This window comes from Triticum urartu, chromosome 5A (assembly GCF_056163025.1).
Source record: "Triticum urartu cultivar PI428250 chromosome 5A, HENAU_Tu73, whole genome shotgun sequence".
NCBI lineage: Eukaryota > Viridiplantae > Streptophyta > Magnoliopsida > Poales > Poaceae > Triticum > Triticum urartu.
In genome coordinates this window covers 61,207,830-61,234,931 of record NC_141877.1, presented here as the reverse complement: position 1 = coordinate 61,234,931, position 27,102 = coordinate 61,207,830, and the positions used below count along the sequence as shown (strand labels likewise).

The window sequence follows — 27,102 nt, the reverse complement described above, 5'->3', positions numbered from 1 at the left end:
TTTTACGAACCACAATTGAAGCTTTAGCATGATCTTTTATCCTAACAGGAAAAGGTGGTTTCTCAACATAAGCAGTAGGAATAATAGGATCATTATAAGTGACAGTCTTTTCTTCAACTTTAATAGGTGCAGCTACTTTTACTTCTATGGGAGGATGATATTTAATCCACTTCTCCTTAGGGAGATCAACATGAGTTGCAAAAGATTCACAAAAGGAAGCTACTATCTCAGAGTCAAGTCCATATTTAGTGCTAAATTCAGGGAAAACATCGGTATCCATAAAAGATTTAACACAATCAAACTTAGGTGTCATACCTGACTCCTTACGTTCGTCGAGGTTCCAATCTTCAGAGTTTCATTTAATTCTTTCCAATAAATCCCATTTGAATTCAATAGTCTTCATCATAAAAGAGCCAGCACAAGAAGTGTCGAGCATGGTGTGATTATTATCAGAAAGCCGAGCATATAAATTTTGAATAATTATTTCTCTTGGAAACTCATGATTGGGGCATGAATATAACATTGATTTAAGCCTCCCCCAAGCTTGAGCGACGCTTTCTCCTTCGCGAGGCCAAAAATTATATATATAATTGTGATCACGATGAACAAGATGCATAGGATAAAACTTCTAATGAAATTCCAATTTCAATCGTTTGTAGTTCCATGATCCCATATCATCACATAGCCTATACCATATCAATGCATATCCCTCCAAAGATAAAGGGAAGACCTTCTTCTTGATAACATCATCGGGCATACCTGCAAGCTTAAATAATCCACAAACTTTATCCACATATATTAGGTGCTCATCAGGATGTAATGTTCCATCTCCTGCAAAAGGATTAGCTAGCACTTTTTCTATCATACCCGAAGGAATTTCAAAGTAGACATTTTCATTCTCAGTAGGTTCAGTAGGTTGAGGAGCAACTCTTTGCTCTACTGGTTGGGGTGAAGATACCCCGAACAAGCCCCTGAGAGGATTACTTTCCTTAGTAACAAGTGACAGTAAATTTTCGCACACTATATAAATTTTTCCTTACCAAAGGCGCTTCACTCCCCGGCAACGGCACCAAAAAAGAGTCTTGATGACCCACAAGTATAGGGGATCTATCGTAGTCCTTTCGATAAGTAAGAATGTCGAACCCAACGAGGAGCAGAAGGAAATGATAAGTGGTTTCCAGCAAGGTATTCTCTGCAAGTACTGAAATAAGTGGTAACAGATAGTTTTGTGATAGGATAATTTGTAACTAGAAACAAGTAACAAAAGTAAATAAAGTGCAGCAAGGTGGCCCAATCCTTTTTGTAGCAAAGGACAAGCCTGGACAAATTCTTATATAGAGAAAAGCGCTCCCGAGGACACATGGGAATTATCGTCAAGCAAGGTTTCATCACGATCATATGATTCGCGTTCGGTACTTTGATAATTTGATATGTGGGTGGACCAGTGCTTGGGTACTTCCCTTACTTGGACAAGCATCCCACTTATGATTAACCTCTATTGCAAGCATCCGCAACTACAAAAAAAGTATTAAGGTAAACCTAACCATAGCATGAAATATATGGATCCAAAACAGCCCCTTACGAAGCAACGCATAAACTAGGGTTTAAGCTTCTGTCACTCTAGCAACCCATCATCTACTTATTACTTCCTAATGCCTTCCTCTAGGCCCAAATAATGATGAAGTGTCATGTAGTCGACGTTCACATAACACCACTAGAGGATAGACAACATACATCTCATCAAAATATCGAACGAATACCAAATTCACATGACTACTAATAGCAAGACTTCTCCCATGTCCTCAGGAACAAACATAACTACTCACAAAGCATATTCATGTTCATAATCAGAGGGGTATTAATGTGCATATAGGATCTGAACATATGATCTTCCACCAAATAAACTAACTAGCATCAACTACAAGGAGTAATCAACACTACTAGTAACCCACATGTACCAATCCCGGACTTAGAGACAAGAATTGGATACAAGAGATGAACTAGGGTTTGAGAGGAGATGGGTGCTGGTGAAGATGTTGATGGATATTGACCCCCTCCTGATGAGAGGATCATTGGTGATGACGATGGCGATGATTTCCCCCTCCCGGAGGGAAGTTTCCCCGGCAGAACAGCTCCGCCGGAGCCCTAGATTGATTCTGCCAAGGTTCTGCCTCATGGCGGTGGAGTCTCGTCCAGAAAGCTGGCTTATGATTTTTTCCTCATCGAAAGACTCCATATAGAAGAAGATGGGCATCGAAGGGCCACCAGGGGACCCACGAGGCAGGGGGTGTGCCCAGGGGGGTAGGGCGTGCCCCCCACCCTCGTGGGCCGGGTGTGGCCCCCCTCTGGAACCTCTTGCGCTCAGTATTTTTTATATGTTCTAAAAATGACTTCCGTGAACTTTCAAGACTTTTGGAGCTGTGCGGAATAGGTCTCTAATATTTGCTCCTTTTCCAGCCCAGAATCCCAGCTGCCGGCATTCTCCCTCTTTATGTAAACCTTGTAAAATAAGAGAGAATAGCATAAGTATTGTGACATAATGGGTAATAACAGCCCATAATGCAATAAATATCAATATAAAAGCATGATGCAAAATGGACGTATCAATATGCCATCGCTTGAGGGCAAGGCTTGGGCAGGCGCAAATGGAGATTGGGTTGTTCATATTGGGTACAAATGGGAGTGGGAACTTGTGAATGTCTACACTTGTCACCGGCTTCCACTTCGAAAAAATTCAGATGACTGCCCAGAGGTTGAATACACCGGTATTCTACATGAGTTAAAATACGATCATGCTGACTGTCATCTACAGAAGATAGCAATTTGTCGAGTTCCCAACCGCTCTTGGGGTTATAGGGATGCTTATGTTGTCGCTATCTTCGATAAGCTTGTTGCCGTCCTTCATGGTTTGACTCGATGGATATTGCTCAAAAATCAGTTTCTATACATGGATGAGTACTGTGATGCAATTCAATACGAGGGTCTTGTGTTTGCTGCCACCACTCGTGGCACTGTTTTTGCATGGAATCCTCATGATTTTGGTACGTTTGTCTTCCACCGTAATTATAATTGCTTCATCCACATGCATGTGGGTTAGCTAGTTTCCCTTTACTAATTAACCTTCTTGTGTTTTCAAGGACCTGTGAACATTCCACCACATATACTTGAAAATTTTATTCACGAGCATGTGGACGAGCAGGACCCATATACTCAGTGGCGCCTGGCAACTTATTCCGATGGATCACCTCTTCTTGTCTGTATACGGGGCACTGCTGATGTTACTAAGGAAGCAGGTGTTGTCTTGCATGGTCGCACTTTCCGGACCTATTCCAACATCCGTTGCAGGGTATTCAGGATGGATACTAGTGTACTAGTGCCAACACCTTCTCCCTGGTTCAGTGTTGAATGTCTTGGAGGAAACTCACTCTTCCTTGGACAAAACTATCCAATGATGGTGGAAGGCGATCCAGCTACTGTTGACACAATGTTACTACCATTTATGAGAATCAACTGTATATATACCTCGGACATTACTATGCTTCCCTACCGTCCCAATATGGGTCCTGACATAGGCCTCTTCAGCCTCGATGATCAGTCATGCGTTTGTGTCGAGATTGATAGTAGCTGGCCCTTCCTAGAGAATCACTTCTGGTTCAAAGCAAGTGTTTCCAACGCCGACGAGTGTTGAGCTGAAGTTCATTTCATCGCTTTGTTATTTGTTGTGTGAGAAAAACTTTACTAGAATGTTTTGTTGGAAATGATCTATAATCCAACGTGTATCCTCAATGTCGTTGTGGGTTGATGACTTGTTGTATGTAATCAATGGTACATTTGCATATGCGTCCATGAACTCACGCCTGCTAGTGGTGTCCATATGAACAGTGCTAGTGATTTTAGTTGCAAAAATTAGATAGTGCTAGTGATTTGTAGCTGCATATTTTGATAAATCGCAGTGCTACAAGGTTGACAAATGGCAATGTTACTAGAAAACAAATGTCAATCTTTCCAGTTTGAGAAATGGCAACATACCCAAAATGGCAGATATGCAAATCTTACCCAATTGTTTGTACGTGGTTGCACATGGGTCATGCAAAACAACCGTTTGCGTTGAAGGGATGCAGAAATCCTGCTCGGCACATTTTCCCTTGGCTTCTTGGGGAAGCTGTCGGTTTGCATACGGGTGTTCTAACTAAAATGTTTGCGATGAGTGTTTTATATTTAAAAACCGTTGATGTTTTTTAAAAAGAAAATAATTTGATAAGTCTGTACATTAAGAGAGAAGAACGCAAGTTCGTTCAAACCATATCTTTCATTCAGTCACACTGTGAATTTATATTCATATGATCGAGAATTCGAGATACAGTATTAAACCCCAAAAAACCTATTTCTGGCGGCGGCGGAGGCGGCGTGCTGCGCCGTCGTTGTCATTGTCGTCCTTCGGGATGCCGTTGTTGAAGTCTTTAATGCAGCACAAAATTTTCTTGACTTGTAAATCAATCATGTCATCGCGCGATCGACGGGCTGGGCGCGGGAGGACGGCAACTAGCGCCGCTGAAGGTAGCGTTCGACGGCAGCATCCCATGCCGCTGAGGGGGGAGGGCACACGAGCACGGGCGCGGCGGGTGCAGCCAAACGCACGGGGACCGGCGCCGCGGTGGGTGGAGGGGCGCACACGGGCACGGCAGGTGCAGCCAAACGCATGGGGGTCGGCGCCACGGTCAGTGGAGGGGCGTGCACGGGCACGGGCACTGGCGCTGGCATGTACACGAGCTCGCACGGGTCCGCGGAGACCTCGTTGACGCCCGCGGCTTCCAGCTCTGTGATAGTGCTCGGCGACCAGCCCGTCAATGCCATGGGGATGGTTGCTAACGCGGGCGAGGGGATGGGAGCTGGACGCGAGCGAGGGCAGCAACCGCTGCGGCCAGCTCGTTCTGGGCCATGTCCATGAGGCCCCATTCCTCCTTATTTTCTATCTCCTCCGGCTCGGAGTCGACTTCACCAAACTTGAAGACTAGTAGCAGATGATCATTCTGTGCCATGGCGGTGGAGGTCTGCGGGGGGAGGGGAATGGGAGGCGAACAGTAAAGCCTCCCGTATTAAACAGCGGCTCGGGTGCCATTAATGGAGAGGAAGGCGGGTGGCCATGGAAGTCAAAGGGCTCGCTTCCCAGTGAGCTTGCGCAGCATATAGCTCGCACACTTCTTGGTGAGCCTGCACATTGGAGGACAGCTTGCACACCTCTCGGTCAGCCTGCGCATCGGACTACGCTCGCACGCCTCCCGTTCAGTCAATCTCAAGCAGCTGTCCGCATGGCACCTCCTACAGCCATTAAAACCAAGACAAGTGGCGTCACGTGAATGGTTAACAGAACACACATGATTTGAAATATACAAACATTTGAGATATTAAAGTGACAGATATTTTTTCAAAATGCCTTTCTTGGCTATCATTATTCGAGTGCGCCTTCTCTCAAAATGGACACGAAAAATACCACATCATGTCGGGTGCCATTCCATGATAGCATGCCAAGTTTCATGAATTTCAGACGAGTTTAGGATTTACTAGAATTTAAAAACCAGGCATCTCAATGTTTTGTTGGCAATCAACGGTGCCCTGGTGTTTGAAATTCATTCCCATTTCTTGCATGGGACCTAAGCATGCACCCAAGTACACAGATTTGATTTTTCAACCAATTTATATGCACTAGAGCATGTGCATGTAGTTCAAATTTGAATTATGCACATAAATGCATTGAAAACTCAGTTAATGCATAAAAATCTCCAAAAGAACCCCCAAAAATCACAAAAAATGACACAACACTCCTGTTGTTCTATGTTGACACGAGAAAATTTTTGGAAGCAATAAGAGGCAGTGGATATCGTTTCGTCCCCAAAGGTTGGACGTTCCCTACCGAAACCATGATGCTTGTTGTGAGAAGCTCTGGCTTGTGAGAAGCATATACCCAAACCTGCCCCAAACGGAACAAAAATTTTACCACGGCATGTTGATGCCGCTCCATGAAAGCATGCCAAGTTTCTAGAATTTCAGACGAGTTTTGGATTTACTAGAATTTAGAAAACGAGGCATCTCAATGTTTTCCGGCAATCAACGGTGCCCAGGTGTTTGAAATTCATTCCCATTTCTTGCATGGGACCTAAGCATGCACCCAAGGACACAGATTTGATTTTTCAACCAATTTATATGCACTGGAGCATGTGCACGTAGTTCAAATTTGAATCATGCACATAAATGCATTGAAAACTCAGTTAATGCATTAAAATGTCCAAACGAACCCCGAAAAATCCCAAAAATTGACACAACACTCCTGTTGTTCTATATTGACATGAGAAATTTTTTGAAAGCAATAAGAGCCAATGGATATCGTTTCGTCCCCAAAGGTGGGATGTTCCCTACCGAAACCATCATGCTTGTTGTGAGAAGCTCTGGTTTGTGATAAGCAAATACCTGAACCTGCCCCAAATGGGACAAAAAATTTAACACGGCATGTTGATGCCACTCCATGGTAGCATGCCAAGTTTCATGAATTTCAGACGAGTTTTGGATTTAGTAGAATTTAAAAACCAGGCATCTCAACATTTCACCGTCAATCAACAATGCCCTGGTGTTTGAATTTCATTCCCATCTCTTGCATGGGACCTAGAAATTCACCCAAGGACACAGATTAGATTTTTCGACCAACCTTAGTGCATTGGAGGATGTGCATGTAGTTCAAATTTGAATTATGCACATAAATGCATTGAAAAGATAGTTAATGCATAAAAATGTCAAAACGAACCCCAAAAAATCCCAAAAATTGACACAACACTCCTGTTGTTCTATGTTGACATGAAAAAAAATATGAAAGCAATAAGAGGCAATGGATATCATTTCGTCCCCAAAGGTGGGACGTTCCCTACCGAAACCATCATCCTTGTTGTGAGAAGCTCTGGTTTGTGAGAAGCATATACCCGAACCTGCCCCAAATGGGACAAAATTTTTAACACGGCATGTTGATGCCGCTCCATGATATCATGCCAAGTTTCATGAATTTCATATGAGTTTTGGAATTACTAGAATTGAAAAACCAGGCATCTCAACGTTTTGCCGGCAATCAACAGTGCCCTGGTGTTTGAATTTCATTCCCATCTCTTGCATGGGACCTAGAAATTCACCCAAGGACACACATGTGATTTTTCAACCAACCTTAGTGCATTGGAGCATGTGCTTGTCGTTCAAATTTGAATTATGCACATAAAATGCCTAGAAAACCAAGTTAATGCATAAAAAGGCCAAACGAACCACGAAAAATTCCAAGATTGAACACAACACTCCTGTTGGTCTATCTTGACAATAGAAAATTTTTGAAAGCAATAAGAGGCAACGGATATCGTCCCGTCCCCAAAGGTGGTACGTTCCCTATCGAAACCATCATGCTTGTTGGGAGAAGCTCTGGTTTGTGAGAAGCTTATACCCGAACCTGCCCCAAATGGGACAAAATTTTCACCATGGCATGTTGATGCCGCTCCATGATAGCGTGCCAAGTTTCATGAATTTCAGACGAGTTTTGGATTTACTAGAATTTAAAAACTAGGCATCTCAACATTTTGCCGGTAATCAACAGTGCCATGGTGTTTGAATTTCATTCCCATCTCTTGCATGGGACCTAGAAATTCACCCAAGGACACACATGTGATTTTTCAACCAACTTTGGTGCATTGGAGCATGTGCTTGTAGTTCAAATTTGAATTATGCACATAAAATGCCTAGAAAACCCAGTTAATGTATTAAAAAGACCAAACGAACCCCAAAAAATTCATTCCCATTTCTTCCATGGGACCTAAGCATGCATTGAAGGACACAAATTTGATTTTACACTCAATTTGTATGCACCGGAACATGTGCCTGTAGTTTAATTTTGAATTGTGCACCTGAAATGGCTAGAAAACAAGTTTAATGTACGAAATGTCCAAACGAACCTTGAATAATTCCAATTCTTTTACGACACACATAAATTTGCATGTTCACTGCAGATAAAAGGTCTAGCAATTCAAACACCGTCCATTGCGGCTGTGACCCCATTTTGTAATTCAAATCAAGTAGATACCACACAGTTTATTCTCACCAACCGTGTGAGATGTAGTAAAAAATATCTTGGAGCACCGTCCGTGTATAGTATGCCTACGGCTTACGCGAGAAGGTGCGTCGGCTACAGTCCACTGCCGGCGTGTCTAGCACACTAGCTCGCTCCCCCAAAACTCCCGCCTCTGCATTCCTCGCATTCTCGAAAATATCTACCGCCTAGAAGGTTTTAATGTTTGATGGCACACGATTAGTATGTGCGGACCGTGTGCGATGTCTGTTACTCCCGCTCTGCTTCAGTCCCTTGATTCAAATTTTCAGTAGCCCCGGCATTTTACTCCCGCCTCTGCATCCCTCGCAATCTCAAAAATATCTGCTCGCCCTTGATCCAAATTTTCAGTAGCCCTGCCTTGTTACTCCCACCTAGTAAAATTTTCAGTTGCCGCAGTATTTCCTCAAACACAACTGCTACCTCTTGAGCATTGCGTTGGTTTTCACTTGAAGAGGAAAGGGTGATGCATCAAAGTAGTGTAAGTATTTCCCTCGGTTTTTGAGAACCAAGGTATCAATCAAGTAGGAGACTACACGCAAGTCCCTCGTATCTACACAAAAAATAAGAAGCTCGCAACCAACGTGATAAAGGGGTTGTCAATCCCTTCACGGTCACCTACGAGAGTGAGATCTGATAGAGATAATAATAAGATAAATATTTTTGGTATTTTTATGATATAGATTGAAAGTAAAGATTGCAAAATAAAATAGATTGAAAACTTATATGATAAAAGATAGACCCAGGGGCCATAGGTTTCACTAGTGGCTTCTCTCAAAATAGCATAAGTATTACGGTGGGTGAACAAATTACTGTTGACAATTGATAGAAAAGTGCAAAATTATGAGAATATCTAGGCATGGATCATGTATATAGGCATCACGTCCGTGACAAGTAGACCGAAACAATTCTGCATCTACTACTATTACTCCACACATCGACCGCTATCCAGCATGCATCTAGAGTATTAAGTTCATAAGAACAGAGTAACGCATTAGGCAAGATGACATCATGTAGAGGGATAAACTCAAGAAATATGATATAAACCCCATATTTTTATCCTCAATGGCAACAATACAATATGTGCCTTGCTGCCCCTGCTGTCACTGGGAAAGGACACTGCAAGATTGAACCCAAAGCTAAGCACTTCTTCCATTGCAAGAAAGATCAATCTAGTAGGCCAAAGCAAACTGATAATTCGAAGAGACTTACAAAGATAACCAATCATACATAAAAGATTTCAGAGAAGAATCAAATATTGTTCATAGATAAACTTGATGATAAACCCACAATTCATTGGATCTCGACAAACACACCGCAAAAAGAGTTACATCAAATAGATCTCTAAGAAGATCGAGGAGAACATTGTATTGAGATCCAAAGAGAGAGAAGAAGCCATCTAGCTAATAACTATGGACCCGAAGGTCTGTGGTAAACTACTCACACATCATCGGAGAAGCTATGGTGCTGATGTAGAAACCCTCCGTGATCGATTCCCCCTCCGGCGGAGCTCCGGAAAAGGCCCCAAGATGGGATCTCTTGGGTACAGAAGGTTGCGGTGGTGCAAATAGAGTGTCTTGGTGCTCCTGGATGTTTTCGGTGTACATGGATATATATAGGAGGAAGAAGTAGGTCGGTGGAGCTGCGAGGGGCCCACGAGGGTGGGGGCGCGCCCAGGGGGGCAGGCGCGCCTCCCTGCCTCGTAGGTCCCTCGTTTCTTTCTTGACGTCCACTCCAAGTCCCCTGGATCACATTTGTTCCAAAAATAACTCTCCCGAAGGTTTCATTCTGTTTGGATTCTGTTTGATATTCCTTTTCTGCGAAACACTGAAATAGGCAAAAAACAGCAATTTGCACTGGGCCTTGGGTTAGTAGGTTAGTCCCAAAAATAATATAAAAGTGTATAATAAAGCCCATTAACATCCAAAACAGATAATATAATTGCATGGAACAATCAAAAAATATAGATACATTGGAGATGTATCAACAACCTCCGCTCACACAGACACACACAACCCTCGAAACCATTGGTAGGTCGCCGCCATCGTCGGCGCCTCCCTCCTCAACCTATGCATGTGTGCCGGGGAGCTCGAGTAGCCAATGGCCAAAATAGGTTTATCACGGCCTTTTCGCCCGACGCCGGCGAGGTGGCCGCCAAGGTGTCCCCGTCGTCCTTCACGGGCCCGATTCGCCGTCGCCAGTCCCCGATCCGCCCACCACCGTGCCCATACGCCGGTTTGAGGACTTCCCCGTCCTCCCCTGGACCCGACAGCCTACGAAGTCCTACTTTGGGGTCCGGAAGCAGTGGTGGGGGACGTGGGTCACCGAGATTACAAATCGAGAGACCCACACCCACCGGTGGCTCGGTAGCTTCCAGACGGCCGAGCTCGTGGCCATGGAGTACGACCGCTGGCAGGTCCGCTACCACGGTGCGGTGGCTAGGCTCAATTTCCCCTTCGGCACACGTTCGGTCCACCTCGTTCCGCCAGAGCCAGGGGTGGTGAGCTTGGCTATGGCGCGGGAGGACCGCGAGGCGTGGGAGCGTCTCGAGGCTAAGGCCGCCGACAAGGCCTACATGCAAGAGCTCCGCCGGAAACACCCGGAGCTCGTGGAGGCAGAGCGGGCCATCTTTGCCGGCATGGAGGGCGGTGAGGTTATCATGCTCTCCTCCGATGACGAGGTCGAAGGCAGTGAGGACGACGGCGCGGAGGGCGGCGAGGTTATCGTACTCTCCTCTGATGACGAGGTCGAAGGCAGCGGCGACGGCGGGATGGAGGGCGTCGAGGTGTGCCCCGAGGACGAGGAGATCGACGTCGACGAGTAGAGGAGTGCCTTCCCCAATGACCCCGGTGATGGTACTGGCCCGGACCCGGCTCGCGGCACACTATACATGACGAGGAAGGATTGGCTCGACCTCTACTTCGACCGAAAGTAGTTTAGCTTAGTTTAAATTTATGTTTTATGTTCAGTTATGCAAAACTATCTATGTTTATGTTTGAATGCATGCTACTTTCGGTTAAACCTGCTTTGAACTTGATCAAATTGAAGTTTACAACCTTAAGTTTAGGGGATCGACTAAAAAGGCCAAAATTTGTTGAATATATATATCCACTAAGGGTTTTAGTCCTTTAACTTTTTAAGGATCGCCTAGAGATTTCCTTACAACTTGTTTATTTCAGTTCTTCACAACGTGATGCTCTATATGTGCAACTATTTGCTGTGCAGTTCAATTTCATCAATAACAGTTTCAACAATACCACTATGAATTATGATATTTGGTTGTTGTTAAGGATATTGTGATTAACATGCCTTTTCGTTTTTCAATTGTTGTTTAGCAACATGCATTGTACTGAATGACTAAATATGCAATCTTAGGCTACATAGCAACAAGGAAGAGTGTTACCTTAATGTTCGGATGATGTCAAGATATACATGTAATAAAATCTTATATGATGGGATGGATGGAGTGTTGTACTACATCATTTTTCAATTGTTGTTTAGCTTCTAATATTAACTTGGTGCTTTTAGGTACATATATCATTGCCAAAGATCCACACTTCGACCCTTTCTGCGTATGGGGCAATGAGATATTCATGAACCAGCATCAAGTGAGGAAACTGATAAAGATTGTTACTAAAATGGGTCAAAAGATGTCAATCAAACTATTTGTTTACACTTTATGCAAGACAACAGTGAACTGCAGGATGGTAAGTAAGAACCCTGTAGCCTTCTTTTTACTGCCCGTAATGAGTTGTGTTAGATGACAATATCTGAATCGTTTTTCTTTTGCAGTCGATCCTGAAGCAGTTTACTCAAGATTACCTCTCAAGCTACATGATTGGCAGCCGACCATCACAAGGGGTTGGACTAGAGTCCTGCATGCCTTCTGCATCCAGGAGAGCACAATAGATGTCTGTCGCCTCTTTCTTTACCATCTGTAATAGTACCAGTATAGAACCCTAGTACATCATTCTTTATTTGGTGCGTCTGTAATTCTTAAACATATGTACCTGTGAATCGAATAATGCATTGGTTGTTTGAACCTGATGGATATGAATAAAGCTATATCCTACTTTCAAGTTTAAATTAGGTACAATTTTAAGTAGCAGCAATTAAATTAGGGCAAAATTACATTGTTCAGGTCATTACGGCACACACGGTTGGTAAAACACAAACGTTTGCGATATACACCATAATCCGAGACGGTTCACAGAGAGGAAACTTGTGCAAGCAAGCAGACGGTTGTCGTTTGCAAAGCGTGTGTGATGTCAGACACTATCACATACGGTGCGGGAAAACTAAATGTGTGTGATTGTCTACCTATCATACACGGTTTATAATCATGAACTATTTGTGATGTGCCAGGCATCGTAAATCTCCTGTGCCTAGAATCTGCCTAGAAAACTTCCGTGCCTGGAATCTTCCTGGTTTTAGGCAGAACCACAAAACTCTGACTGCGATGGCAATGCAAGCACAAACGAGTCGCAAGGATGAAGCGTTTGGGATATTCGAGATATCGGAAACAGTTATACAGGGACAACTGTATGCATCAAGGCTCCCTATCCCCGATAGTTTCTGGGTCATGTGGGAAGGTGATGTCTACTACACAACCTTCTTCTTATAAACGTTGTTGGGCCTCCAAGTGCAGAGGTTTGTAGGACAGTAGAAAATTTCCCTCAAGTGGATGACCCAAGGTTTATCAATCTGTGGGAGGCATAGGATGAAGATGGTCTCTCTCAAACAACCCTGCAACCAAATAACAAAGAGTCTCGTGTGTCCCCAACACACCCAATATAATGGTAAATTGTATAGGTGCAGTAGTTCGGTGAAGAGATGGTGATACAAGTGCAATATGGATGATAGATATGGGTATTTGTAATCTGAATATAAAAACAGTAAGGTAATAAGGTAACTAATGATAAAAATGAGCACAAATGGTATTTTCAATGCTAGGAAATAAGGCCTAGGGTTCATACTTTCACTAGTGCAAGTTCTCTCAACAATAATAACATAATTGGATCATATAACTATCCCTCAACATGCAACAAAGAGTCACTCCAAAGTCACTAATAGCGGAGAACAAATGAAGAGATTATGGTAGGGTATGAAACCACCTCAAATTTATCCTTTCTGATCGATCTATTCAAGAGTCCGTAGTAAAATAACCTGAAGCTATTATTTCCGTTCGATCTATCCTAGAGTTCGTACTAGAATAACACCTTAAGACACAAATCAACCAAAACCCTAATGTCACCTAGATACTCCAATGTCACCTCAAGTATCCGTGCGTATGATTATACGATATGCATCACACAATCTCAGATTCATCTATTCAACCAACACAAAGTACTTCAAAGAGTGCCCCAAAGTTTCTACCGGAGAGTCAAGACGAAAACGTGTGCCAACCCCTATGCATAGGTTCATGGGCGGAACCCGCAAGTTGATCACCAAAACATACATCAAGTGGATCAATAGAATACCCCATTGTCACCACGGGTATCCCACACAAGACATACATCAAGTGTTCACAAATCCTTAAAGACTCAATCCGATAAGATAACTTCAAAGGGAAAACTCAATCCATTACAATAGAGTAGAGGGGGAGAAACATCATAAGATCCAACTATAATAGCAAAGCTCGCGATACATCAAGATCATGCCACCTCAAGAACATGAGTGAGAGAGAGAGAGAGATCAAACACATAGCTACTGGTACATACCCTCAGCCCCGAGGGAGAACTACTCCCTCCTCGTCATGGAGAGCGTCGGGATGATGAAGATGGCCACCGGAGAGGGATTCTCCCCTCCGACAGGGTGCCAGAACGGGTCTAGATTGGTTTTCGGTGGCTACGGAGGCTTCTGGCGGTGGAACTCCTGATCTATTCTGGTCCTTGAAGTTTTTAGGGTATATGGGTATGTATAGCAGGAAGAAGTACGTCGGTAGACCTCCGGGTTGTCCACAAGGCAAGGGGGCACGCCCAGGGGGTTGGGCGCGCCCCCCACCCTCATGGGCAGCCCGGGACTCTTCTGGTCCATCTCCGATACTCCGTGGGCTTCTTCTGGTCCAAAAATAAGTTCCGTGAAGTTTCAGGTCAATTGGACTCCGTTTGATTTTCCTTTTCTGCGATACTCTAAAACAAGGAAAAAATAGAAACTGGCACTGGGCTCTAGGTTAATAGGTTAGTCCCAAAAATCATATAAAACAACATATAAATGCATATAAAACATCCATGGTTGATAATATAATAGCATGAAACAATCAAAAATTATAGATACGTTGGAGACGTATCAGAAGGACCCCCCTATCGCCCACACTCACTTGGCGACGGTTCCATATGCCGTCGCGGAAAGGGGTTAAAAACCGTTTGTTTAGGATCAACGCGCACCAGTGGTTTTTACTCATACCAACTACTTTCGAATTTGAAGGATCCAATTGAAACTCCAATGGCGCAACAGGTATGTTTTAAACCTATTTCTTTAACTAGATTGTTCTTCTAACTTCTTTCTCTATGTAGATTTGAGTTTCAGTTGTATAAATAGGTATGTTCTCATGTGATGCACATTACAAGTGTTGCCAATGCTGTGTAGTTTCTCACACTTATATTCTGTCTATGCGGTTGTGTCTTAAAAATATATGAGTTGAACTGTGTCTCTATCTTGATTTCGCAACATAATCTAGGACGATATGGACAATACAGTGACCATAGTACATAGATATATGTTTGTTTCATGTTGTTATCCTGTCAACCTTACTACTGAACTGGTTTACCAAAATGAGTTTTGTACACTACATGCTAAACATGTGATGTGTCTGCTTGTTTCTCTTTTAGTATGCGAACAGAGTATTGGAGAAGCGCACCCCACTATGCAGTGGTAGAGAAAGTAATGCAGATAAGGTTCAAGATAGTGAGACAACCCTGTTGGTCTCCAAGAAAGGTGATAAAAACGATGTTGTAGATAGTGAGAAAACCCCACAGTCATGTGTTGATGTAGTGTTCGAGTTACTAGTCAGTACCGCTGGCACAAGCTCTTCGAACTCGCTTCCTGAATCACTTCGGCTTCTTCAGCCTCAGCTACAAGCTAAAAGGCGTCAGTTAGTTGTGCTGCGGCAAGAAGCCGACAGACTGAGGAAGTCCCTGCAGAATTCAGATGCATACTTTCTTGTGCAAAAGCAAACGTTGGAGGATTTAAGCGCCAAACAAGAGGAAGTTAATAAGCTTGCTAAGCATCTTGCCAGCATTATGGGTACCCAGGATATTGTTTCTTGAGCTCTTCTGAAGTGGTTTCAGTTCTGGACTTGTTTTGCTGTGGCATTTATTTGCATTGGTCGCCAACTTTGACAACCAGTGTATGTGATATGCTACTTTGTTCCCTATATTTGCACTAGTGGCAAACTTTGATGCCTAGTGGATGTAATATGTGTAATAGCCATGATAGCCTAGCGTAAGTTGCTTGCTTATTTACTTCCTTGTTGTCTTATTTATTTCTTTGCTTGTAGTCAGTGCAGTTCTTTTTCCGCGGTTTGCTAGTGGCCGCAATAACCTATTTTTTAAAACTGGACCAGAATAACCATGGGCTACATATTTACTATAGTGACCCTGGGCGTCCTACGTGCCGCAGGAACAATGGGCCTTCTACGGGCCGTAGAAACAATGGGCCTTCTACAGGCTGTATCATCGATTGGCCAAACATGGGCCAATAATGGACCGCATTACATGCTTTAAACGGGCTAGAGTTGGAATCGTCCGTTCATGGGTCAACCATAATGGGCCGTCATTAATCGGCCATATTTGAGGATGCTATGAAAATGACCCAAAGGATTAACGGGCCACAAATGGGCCAACTGTAACCACGGGCTGAATTTGGCCCACAAGCAGAAAGGCCAGTAACAGGCCCTAAGTAACCGAATGCTGGAAATGAGCCAAATAATAAATGGGCCCTGAGAAGGCCGAAAGATAACATGGGCTTGAAACAACCCAATGGAATAATGGGCCGTTAATGGGTCTAAAGTGATATACTGTTCATTATGGGCCAGTTTCACCATAGGCCATTAATGGGCCAAGAGTTACAGAGTGCATCATATGGGCCGAAAGACGTCATGGGCCATACATGGGCCGGAAGTTACAACGGGCTGGAATCATATTGGACGGCCCAGATGACGCTACTGGGCCTAATACGGATAGGCCATTGTGTTAGCGGGTTGTAAATGGGCTACATGCGAATAGGCCGTTAACAGGCTTTCCATGGGCCGAACCGCTATCTTTTGATCAAGTCAAACGGGCCGGCCTTTTCACAGGAATGGGCCTCTGTTGGGCCGTGCCACGTGTCGACGTATCATCGATGCCTTCTGTCCAATGAGTGGATGACATATGTCCCAACGGTGAGTCGACACATGTTTCCTCCAGCCAATGATGATTTTACACATGGAAAATCCCCATTGGTGTGGGCTGTTAACGGGTTATCGGATCCAAACAGGAACCCGATAGCTTAACGGCGACCCGTTACGGTGGATGCCACATCTCGATTACCCTTGACGAAAGCACTTCCATGACGCGTCATTTATCGTCATGGAAGTGAACACTTCCGTGATGATAATGTTGGTATTGTCATGGAACACTTCTACGACAACACATGTATGACTATCTTGATTATGTCATAATATCGTCATGGATGTACATGCATGACGAAAAATGTGACCTACTGTGACAAACATATATCAGCACGGAAGTGTATTTCTTTGTAGTGCTTATGGTTGTCACTTTATTGTATTAAATGCAAACGCCATGTAATTGCTTTACTTTATCACTATGTGTTAGCGATAGTTGTAGAAGCAATAGTTGGCGAGATGACCACGACACTACGATGGAGATCAAGGTGTCAAGCCGGCGAAGATGGGGATCATGACGGTGCTTTGGAGATGGAGATCAAAGGCACAAGATGATGATGGCCATATCATGTGATTGAATGTGATGTTTATCTTTATGCATCTTATTTTGCTTAGTACGGCGGTAGCATTATAAGATGATCCCTCACTAAAATTTCAAGGTATAAGTGTTCTCCCTGAGTATGCACCATTGCGACAGTTCGTCCTGCTGAGACACCACGTGATGATCGGGTGTGATAAGCTCTACGTTCACATACATCAGGTGCAAGACAGTTTTGCACATGCAGAATACTCGGGTTAAACTTGACGAGCCTAGCATGTACAGACATGGCCTCGGAACACTGGAGACTGAAAGGTCGAACGTTGTCGGATTTCGGGTTCCGGCAGACCCTTGAGGTTCGAACACTGGGGTGCGCGCGGAGATTTCGCCTCCTACCTACCTGCACCCCTCCGCCATGCTAGGATCTAAACTATGGAAAGAACGACACAAGAGACACAAGGTTTATACTGGTTCGGGCCACCGTTGTGGTGTAATACCCTACTCCAGTGTGTGGTGTGGTGGATTGCCTCTTGGGCTGATGATGATGAACAATACAAGGAAGAATAGCCTCGCGAGGGTCTGTTCTTGGCTGGGGCGATGAACTGCTCGGAGGAGTTCAGTCACCTTTCTCTCTCTCTCTCTCTCTCTCTCTCTCTCTCTCTGCTTCCCACCAACCAACCGATCAACCCCCTCTAACGAGCCTCTTCCTTCCAACCTCTCAACCAACTGGCCCCCTTGCTCTGTGGGTGGCTGGTCCTATTTATAGAGGCCCTGGTCCTCTTCCCAAATATCGAGCAGGAAGGGAGCCAACAATGGCGGGCTAATTTGAAGGGGGACAGCAAGTATCAGCTATCCTGACAAAAGTAGTCTTCGCCTGCGCAAAGCTCTGGTGATGACGCCGTCTTGGGCTCCACGGTGACCTCCATCTCATAGTCCTCCTGGTCTTGGTCTCGTTGCACCGAAATGGCAACCTTTGCCTGATGCCTCGGTACTCCGCGGCTGCGCTTGCCCCCTTTGCACCAAAGAGGAAAGGAGGACGCTGCGCGGGCTGGCGCCCGCCTGGCGCCCTTGGTCGTCATGGCTTGCGTCATGTGCACCTCGTGAGGTACCCCGCCTTGATCTCTCCGCCTCCTCGTGAGCCATCCTGACGAGGCCGTGCCTGAGGAAGCTCCGCGTCGTCCGCCCCACGAGGCTTGGCCCCTCGCGAGGGTCTTGGGTTTGTATTGGTGAAGATGGGCCGTGCTGGGACCCCTTTGAGCCACGCCACAGGCCGCAGGCAGGCAAGTCTGGGGACCCCCGTTCCCAGAACACCGACAGTAGCCCCCGGGCCCAAGGCGCGCCCGGACTTGGCCGTGCTGGGAGGCAGAAGGGCAAGAGTGAAGCGCCGCGGGCCCTAACAGCCTGCGGCCTTGGACGCCGCGTGGCAGTTAACTGGACGTGGGCGCCTCCACTTCCCCATGTCGCCTCGGCAATTGCATGGATTGGACAAGTCCCTGCATGCAAAACGGGTTAGGATTACCTGTGATCGTGGGGGTCGGCGGTTGGCCTTCGCCGGCTATAAGTACGGAACGGCGCGCGCCCTTCCAGTCCATCCCTCCTTGCTTCTCCTTTTTCCCGATTCTTGCTCCATCTTGCCGCGATGGCTCCGATCCGCCGGTTCTCGACGACAGAGAAGGGAAAGGCTCCCCGAGAGGGACCAGACCCACTCCCGCCGAAGAAACGGCTTGTCCACCATGGCCCGGACGAGGGGGCCCTTCAGGTGGTGTCGAGGCCTTGGGGCGAGCGGGCGCCGCAGGGGTTCCCGCTTCCATTGTATGCCCATGTCGAGGGCCCCGAAGGAGCTGATGCTGACCGCCACGGGCGGCGCCGCCGTCAGCGCCGACGGGTCACGAAGTTGTGGGTCGTCCCCCCTGGGGTCCACACCGAGGGCTCATCCCAAGAGTTCGTGCTCCACATCGCCATTCCTCTTCAGTCTTGGATCCGCCTGCCTCCCTTCTTCGCCTCCATCATCCCACAGGGGGAGCCCCTAGAGCTCTAGCTGCAGCACGCCGGCTGCAGCACCCTCATGACCGAGGAAGAGGTCACGGTCGTTGCCCCAGGCGAGGTCTACATGACTCGAGGCTGGAGAGAGATCGCCCGGGTTTGCAGGACAAGGGGCGTCTTCGCGATCCACTTGGACTACGATGGTGCTTCGGTGATGCTCTTCAAGGTCTTCGATGTGAGCGGGCGCCGGCTGGAGTGCTGCCCCAGTGAAGGTGGCCAGGGCCCTGCTGCAACGAGGACTGGGCTCGCCAACCGCTCCCTTGGCGGCTCCTCAGGCGGTGGAGATGTCGGAGGTTCTAGTGACTCCGGCGAGCCCTTCGCGACTCCGGAGACGAGCGACGACAGCTACGAGCCCCCGAGCCGGCGCTGCTCCTGGAGCAGGGCGGGCTCGTCAGGCCGCCGCCGACTCTGATCTGGATGGGGTTGGCGTCGATGCTTGACGGCTCACTGTTGATGATGGCGTCTTTTGTAAGGATGCACGTAGTTTGCGTCTCTTCAGGATCTGTTCCCTGCGAGGAACCAAAAACGCGCCCCGTGGGGGCTTGTAAGGTGCATGTGATCCTGTTTTGTTAATATAACCCTTGTCGTAGAATTGCGCGAGTTGCTCATCCCGTCTTAGCTCGGTCCTCCCTTTCGAACCTCACGAGGGCTTGGTGCTCTGCGCCGACAGGTCCCAGTCCCAAGGCGGCTTCAGCCGTCGCTGGTATGCCAGGTCGCGATGCCATGGTCAAGGCCAGGAGGTGAGCGACCCGGAGTCCGGTAAGAGCCCCTGAGTCGCGATGCTCAGCAGGTCCCCTTTGGCGCCCAAGCAGTCGTCGCTTGGTGAGAAAGGAGAGCGGAGTCACTAACAAGGGATAGCATTAGGTGCGGGGATGGTGCCACGGTAGCTGGTGCTTTCGGGTGATGACTTATCTCGAGGACCAGGGGCCGCTCTCTGGTGTGTCGCCGGGTCTGTGCTTCGGCAGGCGCGAGGTTGCTCGGCGAGGTCCTCGTGTGTCTCTCCCCTCTCGCCTTTGCTCCCCTTTCTGCTCTACGTCCTCAGGTCCCGGCCCTCGAGCGAATCTCAGCTGTCGCTGGTATGCCAGGTCGCGATGCCGTGGTAAAGGCCAGAGGGTGAGGGCTGGAGAGCCAGTAAGAGCCCTAAGTTGCGATGCTCAGGTACCCCCCCCCCTTAACGTGCAAGCGGTTCGCGCGGACGAGAGCGAAGGAGACACGGCAAGAGCCTCGCCTGACGCAGCTCCTTCAGGAGGTCCTGTAGGTCCATCATAGAAAAAGCAAGGGGTTGCCATAACAATTGACGGTCAGCCGTTGGTTGCTTCCGAGGGGTAGTGAGGCATTGAAGGCTTGACGAGGTGATGCTATGCGGGGCTGCCGCGGCCAGAGCTCAGCCATCCAGGTTTGTCGGTGTTGCAGGGACGGACCCATGCGCAAGCATCGTGCCGTTTGGGAGCAGCTCCGTTAGTTGGCGTCAGCTGAGCAGGCAACTAGGTAAAACACATTAGCCGCGAAGGAGTGGATTTGTTCAAATAGATGCTGGGAATGCAGAGATCACTGGGTCAGGACCGAGCGACTTGGGGGTGATGCAGCCCGAGGGGCGCCCCCAACAAGGTAAGCTAACGACATGGAATAAAGAAGGGGATACACACCTCAGGGACGGACCCACGCGGCCTGGGAATAATGCAGCCCTGGGGGCGCTCCCAGCTGGAAGTAAAACTCGAAAGATGTCACCTGATGATGTTGAGGACGAAGGGGTGTTGGTGTAGCAAACTCGGTGGGCTGCGGAAGCCGATCCTCATGAGCCCCCAGGCCCAGGGGCCTCGGGAGGCTCCGGAAGTGTTGGAGGCTCCTCGCGGACCATCTCCATCTCCGCCAGGGCTGTGGAACGCCTGGCCTCTTGCGCCTCCGTGATGCCCCTCATGAGGCGCTGGTACGCGTCAGCCACGCTCGGCAAGCCGTAAGGCATGCGAACGTAGCTGTGGGGTGGACCTCCGCAGCGCCCCATTCGCGAGGGCCAGAGGCGCTCCAGGGAGGCGACTCGGTTGAGCCCTGGTATGTCGATGCAGACGCGCAGCCCGCCATCCTCGCCTGGATGGGGAGCCACTGCTGGTAGGCGGCGGCCGCCTTTCATGACTCTTGACTCATGTAGCTCCTGAACGGCCTTGCTGACGAACTCCTGAGGGTCTGGATCTCCTTACCTTGCTCCTTCTCGAGGAAACGTACTTCAAAACACGCCTCCAGGTGGTGCCCAAGCGCCTCCCTCGTGACCCTAGCTAGGTCGGTGGCCCTCCAGGGGAGAGCCCCCGAGCCCTGCCTGAGGAGGGCGTCGGGCGCGCTTTCCTATGCGATGGAAGGAGGTTCCCCCTGGGCAGGCACGGGCCCAGAGGGGCCTGCCTCCTGAGGGGCCGGGCCGGACGATGTCTTCTTCTTCTTGGGGGCGGCCTCGGAAGCCTCCTGCTTCCGCGATCCGGGTCTTCCAGTGATGCGGCCTGAAAGGCTCGTTCCAGGGAACACACCGCGTCCTTCTCTTCGCAGGGCACCGTGATGACTTCGCCGCTTCCTGGCATCTTGAGGACGTTGTAGCCGTGGTGATTTACGGCCATGAACTTGGCCAGCGCTGGGTACCCAAGGATGGCGTTGTACGGCAGGCGAATTTGAGCGACGTCGAAGTCGATGAGCTCGGTGCGGTAGTTGTCGCGTGCCCCGAAGGTGACAGGGAGGCGGACCTGCCCGATCGGGACCATGGAGCCGTCGGTGATACCGGAGAAAGGCTTGGTTGGCTAAAGCTGGCTGTATGGCACTTGGAGGTTGTTGAATGTCTCCACGGATAGGACGTTGAGCCCTGCCCCGCCATCGATGAGGGTCTTGGTGACCACCACGTTGCTGATGATTGGGGAACAAAGCATCGGGAGGACTCCGGCCGTAGCCGCACACTTGAGCTGATCTGCTGAGCTGAACGTGATGGCGCACGCCGACCACCTGAGAGGGCACGTGGCTTCGAGCCTGGGGAGGACTGCGTTCACTTCACGGGCGAACTGCTTGAAGATGCGTTGAGAGGCTGGGGCTTGAGCCCCGCCCAGGATGCAGGCGATCGCGCGCGGCTCCTGGAAGCCCCCAGCCTCCTCGTCCTGGTGGCAGTCCTCGTTTCTCCTTGGCTACGGCGGCAGCGGTGGGAGGCCTGCGTTGCCTTGCGGGCGATCCTCGCGAGGCTGATCCCTCCAGCCTCCCTCGCGAGGCGGGTCTTGCCAGCGATCCTTGCGAGGTTGATTGCGCCACCCCTGGCGCGGGCCACGGTCTTCCCAGCGTCCTACGTTCCTTCCTCCTCCTCGGCCGTAGCCTCGGTCACCGCGATCAGGGCGACGGCCGATCCTTCCTTCACGCACGGCTCGGAGTTCTTGACATTTGTTGGTGTTGTGGGTGTGGAGGTCGTGGTACACATAGTACCGACTGCCCTTGGAAGGTTCGGGCTGATCTCTGCCCCGCTTGGTGTTTGGTTCTACCGCGAGCACGGCAGCCCCCTTGCGCTTCACATCCTTGGCCTTGAGCTTCTTCTCTTCTGGGTCTGCGGCAGGCAGCTCGAGGAGGGAGAGGCGCCCTTCCTCAGCCCTGGCGCACTTGTTTGCCAAGTTGAACAGCTCCAAGGAAGTGCACAGGTCTTCATGCATCGCCAGCTCCTCCTTCATCTTGACGTCACGCACGCTGTCGGAGAAGGCCGAGATAATGGCCTCTTTAGTCACCTTGGGAATCTTGAGGCGTGCGTTGTTGAAGCGCTGGATGTACTTCTGCAGGGTCTCCCCGGGTTGTTGCTTGATGCGGCGCATGTCGCTCACGGTGGGTGGCCGATCGCGAGTGCCTTGGAAGTTGGCGATGAAGCGGGTGCACATCTTGTCCCAGGAGGAGATTGTGCCTGGAGCCAGGTTCAGGAGCCAGGTGCGGGCCCCGTCCTTGAGCGCCATGGGAAACCAGTTCGCCATGACCTTCTCGTCTCCGTTGGCAGCTTCGATGCCCAGCTCGTAGAGCTGGAGGAACTCCGCAGGGTCGGCCGTGCCGTCGTAGCGAGGAGGCAGGTCTGGCTTGAACTTGCCGGGCCACGCGATGCTGCGTAGTTCGGTCGTGAAGGCGCGGCAGCCTGCTGTGGCCACGGGAGGCCTTGGGTGACGGAGAGCTTGGTCTTGCATGTCCCCACGCGCTGGAGCAGGAGGATGGTCGCGACGTGCTGGAGCAGGGAGCGCCCGGGCAGCTTCTGGCGGGAGAGGGACTTCTTGGCAGCTCTGTTCTTGCCGCGCTGGCACCTGATGAAGCGGGTTCCGCCCAGGGGCCACGCGCCTTGGAGCCATGGCATCTTCTTGAGGAGGAGGCGGCCGGGGCGCCGCCGGAGCCTCGTCGCCCGCAAGAGGCGGGGTGCGGTGCAGCGGAACGGACGGCGCAGGAGAGCCCCCTGCAGCGCGGACGAGCTCGGCGACGCGGTCGAGCCATTCGTCGTAGACGTCATCGATGGGACGGTAGTGTAGGAGCTCGATTGCCGCGATGAGTGCAGCCCGAGCCTCCATGGGCGCGCGGAGCGCGCGGGACGAAGATCCAGCCGGGGCGAGCTAGGGAGTTGCGGTGCGGCCGTCTTGCCGCACGGATGGATGCTGGGACGATGCTTGCTGCTCGTCCCCCGCCGGGCCGGTGGCGGCGTTGACGGCAGGTGACGGGGAACGGCGAGGACGCCCGCCGACAGGGGCCGCCTGGGCGACGCGGGAAGCAAGGGCGGCCCGGCGCTCCACGCGGGCCCGACGAGCGTCAGACATGAGCGTGATGGTCGGAGGAGAACGGGGTGGTGGAACACGAATTCCGGCGCACCCCTACCTGGCGCGCCAAATGTCGGATTTCGGGTTCCGGCAGACCCTTGAGGTTCGAACACTGGGGTGCGCGTGGAGATTTCGCCTCCTACCTACCTGCACCCCTCCGCCATGCTAGGATCTAAACTATGGAAAGAACGACACAAGAGACACAAGGTTTATACTGGTTCGGGCCACCGTTGTGGTGTAATACCCTACTCCAGTGTGTGGTGTGGTGGATTGCCTCTTGGGCTGATGATGATGAACAATACAAGGAAGAACAGCCTCGCGAGGGTCTGTTCTTGGCTGGGGCGATGAACTGCTCGAAGGAGTTCAGTCACCTTTCTCTCTCTCTATCTCTCTCTCTCTCTGCTTCCCACCAACCGGTCGATCGACCCCCTCTAACGAGCCTCTTCCTTCCAACCTCTCAACCAACCGGCCCCCTTGCTCTGTGGGTGGCTGGTCCTATTTATAGAGGCCCTGGTCCTCTTCCCAAATATCGAGCGGGAAGGGAGCCAACAATGACGGGCTAATTTGAATGGGGACAGCAAGTATCAGCTATCCTGACAAAAGTAGTCTTCGCCTGCGCAAAGCTCTGGTGATGACGCCGTCTTGGGCTCCACGGTGACCTCCGTCTCGTAGTCCTCCTGGTCTTGGTCTCGTTGCACCGAAATGGAAACATTTGCCTGATGCCTCGGTACTCCGCGGCTGCGCTTGCCCCCTTTGCACCAAAGAGGAAAGGAGGACGCTGCGCGGGCTGGCGCCCGCCTGGCGCCCTTGGTCATCATGGCTTGCATCACGTGCACCTCGTGAGGTACCCCGCCTTAATCTCTCCGCCTCCTCGTGAGCCAGCCTGACGAGGCCGTTCCTGAGGAAGCTCCGCGTCGTCCGCCCCGCGAGGCTTGGCCCCTCGCGAGGGTCTTGGGTTTGTGTTGGTGAAGATGGGCCATGCTAGGCCCCCCTTTGAGCCACGCTGCAGGCCGCAGGCAGGCAAGTCTGGGGACCCCCGTTCCCTGAACGCCGACAAACGTGAATCATATAGTAGATATGATCAACATAGAGATGTTCACCATTAAAAACTACTCCATCTCACATGATGATCGGGCATGGTTTAGTTGATATGGATCACATGATCATTTAGATGACTCGAGGGATGTCAATCTAAGTGGGAGTTCTTAAGTAATATGATTAATTGAACTTAATTTATCATGAACTTAGTCCTGATAGTTTTTTCATATCTATGTTGTGGATCAATCGCCCGTGCTACCGTTCCCTTGAATTTTAATGCGTTCCTAGAAAAAGCTAAGTTGAAAGATGATGGTAGCAACTACACGGACTGGATCCGTAACTTGAGGATTATCCTCATTGCTGCACAGAAGAATTATGTCCTTGATGCACCTCTAGGTGACAAGCCCCCTCCCGCTAATGTAGACGCTTTGAACGTCTGGCACACGCGGTATGATGACTACTCTATAGTTCAGTGTGCCATGCTCTACGTCTTAGAATCAGGAATTCAAAGACGTTTCGAGCGTCATGGACCATATGAGATGTTATAGGAATTAAATTTAATATTTCAAGAAAATGCTCGAGATGAGAGATATGAAGTCTCCAACAAGTTCTATAGCTGCAAGATGGAGGAGAATAGTTCTGTCAGTGAACACATACTTAGAATGTTTGGGCATCATAACCACTTGACTCAGCTGGGAGTTAATCTTCCGGATGATAGTGTTATTGACAGAGTTCTTCAATCACTGCCACCAAGCTACAAAGGCTTCATGATGAACTATAATATGCAAAGGATGGATAAGACAATTCCCGAGCTCTTCGTTATGCTCAAAGCTGCAGAGGTAGAAATTAAGAAGGAGCATCAAGTGTTGATGGTTAACAAGACAACTAGTTTCAAGAAAAAGGGCAAGGGAAAGAAGGGGAACTTCAAGAAGAATGGCAAGCAAGTTTTCACTCCCGGGAAGAGGCCCAAGTCTGGACCCAAGCCTGAAACTGAGTGCTTCTACTACAAAGGGACTAGTCACTAGAAGTGGAACTTCCCCAAGTATTTGGTGGATAAGAAGAATGGCGAAGTGGACAAAGGTATATTTGATATACATGTTATTGATGTGTACCTTACTAATGCTCGTAGTAGTGCCTGGGTATTTGATACTGGTTCTGTTGCTCATATTTGCAACTCGAAACAGGGGCTACAAATTAAACGAATATTGGCTAAGGACGAGGTAATGATGCGCATCGGTAATGGTTCCAAGGTCGATGTGATCGCCTTCGGCATGCTACCTCTACATCTACCTTCGGGATTAGTTTTAGACCTGAATAATTTTTATTTGGTGCCAGCGTTGAGCATGAACATTATATCTGGATCTTGTTTGATGTGAGACGGTTATTCATTTAAATCAGAGAATAATGGTTGTTCTATTTATATGAGTAATATATTTTATGGTCATGCACCCTTGAAGAGTGGTCTATTTTTATTGAATATCGATGGTGGTGATACAGATATTCATAATGTTGATGCCAAAAGATGCAAAGTTGATAATGATAGTGCAACATATTTGTGGCACTGCCGTTTAGGTCATATTGGTGTAAAGCGCATGAAGAAACTCCATGCAAATGGACTTCTGGAATCACTTGATTATGAATCATTTGATGCTTGCGAACCATGCCTCATGGGCAAGATGACTAAAACTCCGTTCTCCGGAACAATGGAGCAAGCCACTGACTTATTGGAAATAATACATACCGATGTATGCGGTCTGATGAGTGTTGAGGCTCGCGGTGGGTATCGTTATTTTCTGACCTTCATAGATGAGTTGAGCAAATATGGGTATATCTACTTAATGAAACACAAGTATGAAACAGTTGAAAAGTTCACAGAATTTTAGATTGAACTGGAGAATTATCGTAACAAGAAATAAAGTTTCTACGATCTGATCGCGGAGGCGAATATTTGAGTTACGAGTTTGGTCTTCATTTAAAACAATGTGGAATAGTTTCACAACTCACGCCACCTGGAACACCACAGCGTAATGGTGTGTTCGAACATCGTAACCGTACTTTATTAGATATGGTGTGATCTATGATGTCTCTTACCGATCTACCACTATTATTTTGGGGTTATGCATTAGAGACAGCTGCATTCACTTTAAATAGGGCGCCATCTAAATCCGTTGAGACGACA

At 48.7% G+C, this 27,102-nt stretch overlaps 1 pseudogene; it reads left to right on the top strand.

Annotated features, from left to right (window-relative positions):
- Nucleotides 1-10,640: 10,640 nt before the first annotated feature.
- LOC147968038 (uncharacterized) lies at nucleotides 10,641-26,806 on the top strand (annotated as a pseudogene).
- Nucleotides 26,807-27,102: the final 296 nt, after the last annotated feature.